Source organism: Bison bison, unplaced genomic scaffold (assembly GCF_000754665.1).
Source record: "Bison bison bison isolate TAMUID 2011002044 unplaced genomic scaffold, Bison_UMD1.0 scf7180017864295, whole genome shotgun sequence".
In the NCBI taxonomy this organism is placed as follows: Eukaryota; Metazoa; Chordata; class Mammalia; order Artiodactyla; family Bovidae; genus Bison; species Bison bison.
Window position 1 is genome coordinate 12,620,553 of NW_011494867.1, and position 2,819 is coordinate 12,623,371.

A 2,819-nucleotide genomic window follows, 5' to 3' on the forward strand; every position below is an offset into this window, starting at 1 on the left:
AGAAACCGAGAGACCTGGGCTGCTCGGCTGGGCTGTGGAGAGCGGGGTGGGGCGCCCCCAGGCTGGGAGCTGGAGCTGCACCCGGACAACTGACGGGGAAGACAGGGTCCGTGCAGAAGAGCTCGGCGTGGCTGCAGGAACGCAACCGTGGGCCCGCTTCCCTGCTGGACGCCCTCCATGGGGGCTCTGTGGGAGCGTAAGGGCACTCTCCACTTTCCTACCTTCAGGAAGCCCACAACTCCCTCAGGAAGTGTGCAGAGTGCAAGGCGGGTGCCCAGACTCCTGGACGGCCCGGTGAAAGTCCCCCAGCGTGCCGGCCTGCTCATCAAACGGCTCCCTTTTGTTTCTAGAGTCCCACTTTGGACAGTAAGTCATATGGCCACCCCACTTAAAAACCCAAGAGAACATTCCCGAGAGCCCCAGGGAAAGGTCCAGGTAACAAGCCCGGGACATGACGGACTTGTTGAAGCCGACGAATGCTGGGGAGAGTGAAACGAGCTGCTTCTGTCTTTCGCCCTTTCTTAGTTTGGGTTTTCCTGACCCAGCAGCAGGACCAGGCCTGCGGGTCCCCCCAGGCCCCTGGGCGGAGGCCATCTCCTCTGGGTGAAGCTCAGCTCACCCAAGGGCTTGCCTCCAGCTCTTCCTGCTTTTGTCTCGGAAACTTGACGTACAGTGCCTGCCACACATCACAACCCCTGTGCCCACGGCCACACGTGGCCAGCTCACGACACCCAGCTCATACTGTCCTGGCGTCATGAGTCTCATGGGGGACGCGGGTTTTCTACCAGGCAGTTTGGTAAGAGGAGGACCCCATACAAGGGCGGAGTGACGGGCAGCCAGGCTCAGGCTGGCCAGTCTTGCTCTGCCCAGAGTTGCCCACATCAGGAACCCGGCAGGAAGCAAGGCCAAGAAACCACAGGCCCCAGTTACCAACCATGTCTCTGACTCAGCCTGAAAGGAAGCAAGCGCAGCTGCCTTTGTCTCTGTAAAACTAGAGACAAAGCTGTGCTTGTACCGCGTGTGCATGAGCCCAGGAACACTACCTCTGGGACACTGTGCGCCCGCACTGGGGATGTGAAGGCATGGGCACAGACACACTGGGGTACTGGCCACCCAAGGGAGCAGCAGGACAGAGACAGCCAGGCCAGGCAGGGGAGACCGGAACAGGAGGACCCCATGAGGGCGATGGAAGGAGGACACTGCACTGACCCTGTCCCATGAAGGGAAGCCCCTGTTCTGTACAGGAGAGCCCCAGCTCAAACCAGGCGAATCCCCTCTCCTTCCAGGAGAATCCCCTCTCCTCCAGGGGAAGCCCCTCTCCTTCAGGGGAAGCCCTTCTCCTCCAGGAGAACCATCACCTTCCAGGAGAATCCCCTCTCCTTCCAGGGGAAGCCCCTTTCCTCTAGGGCAAGCCCCTCTCGTCCAGAACCCTCACCTTCCAGGACAATCCCCTCTCCTTCCAGAGGAAGCCCCTCTCCGCCAGGGGAAGCCCCTCTCCTGAAGGAAAACCCTCAGATTCCAGGAGAAACCCCTCTCCTTCCAGGGGAAGCCCCTCTCCTGAAGGAAAACCCTCAGATTCCAGGAGAAACCCCTCTCCTCCAGAATCCCCTCCCCTTCCAGGGGAAGCCCCTCTCCTTCCAGGGGAAGCCCCTCTCCTCCAGGACAAGCCCCTCTCATCCAGAAGAATCCCCTCACCTTCCAGGGGAAGCCCCTCTCCTCCAGGAGAATCCCCTCTGCATCAAGAGAAGCTCCTCTCCTCCAGGAGAATCCCCCCTCCTTTCCAGGGAAGCCCCTCTCCTTCCAGGAGAATCCCCTCACCTTCCTGGGGAAGCCCCTCACCTTCCAAGAGAATCCCCCCTCCTCCAGGAGAATCCACTCTCCTTCCAGGGGAAGCCTCTCTGCTCCCAAGAGAATCCCCTCTCCTTCCAGGAGAATCCCCTCTCCTTCCAGGGGAATCCCCTCTCCTTCCAGGGGAAGCCCCTCTCCTCCAGGAGAATCCCCTCACCTTCCAGGGGAAGCCCCTCTCCAGCCCAAGGAACTCCTACTCCATCCTGGGTAATTCTGTCTGTCCAGGGGAGCCTTCAATCTGTCTAGGGTGTCCCCCTTCATCCCAGGTTACCCATTCTGTCCAAGGGAGCCTCCTGTCACTCCAGCGGAGCCCCTTTCCTGTCCCAGGTACCCCCTCTCAGTCTAGGGGAGCCCCCACCCTATCCAAGGGAGCCCCATCTTTTCAGGGGAGACCCACCTCCATCCAGGGGAGTCCCCTGAGTCCCCTCTCCATCCAGGGGCCCTTCTCCACCCAGGGAGTCCCCCCTAAGGGAGTCCCCTCACTGTCCAGGGCAGTTCCCCCTCAATCCAAGGAGAGATTCCTCTGTCCATGGGCACCCCCTCCCCACCCGGGGGCCCTGCTCCATCCAGGGGATCTCCTCTCCACGCAGGGGAGCCCCCTCTCCGTCCTGGGGAGCCAGTGAGAGAAAGGGGTGGAGCCCATCCAAAGGTGGGGAGGGGAGGTGGGCTCACCAGCCAGCCAGCACAGCACGGAGCAGGCAGGAGGCCCACAGAGGGTCCAGGCAACCCTGACACGGCAGACACACCAGGAGACCCCAGGCCAGGCCCAACGGCACAGCAATCAGACCACCCACCGACAGGCACTTTATTTTCCAAAGAACCAAGAAAACTGTACAGCAAGCGGTAGGAGGCTACCGGCACCTTTTAGACACGAATGAGACGGCTGACTGTGCAGTCAGGCAGAGCTGGACTCCTGCTCCAGCCGAGGGAAGCCCCGTGGGCCCCGCGTCCCACCAGGCGCTGCACTGTGG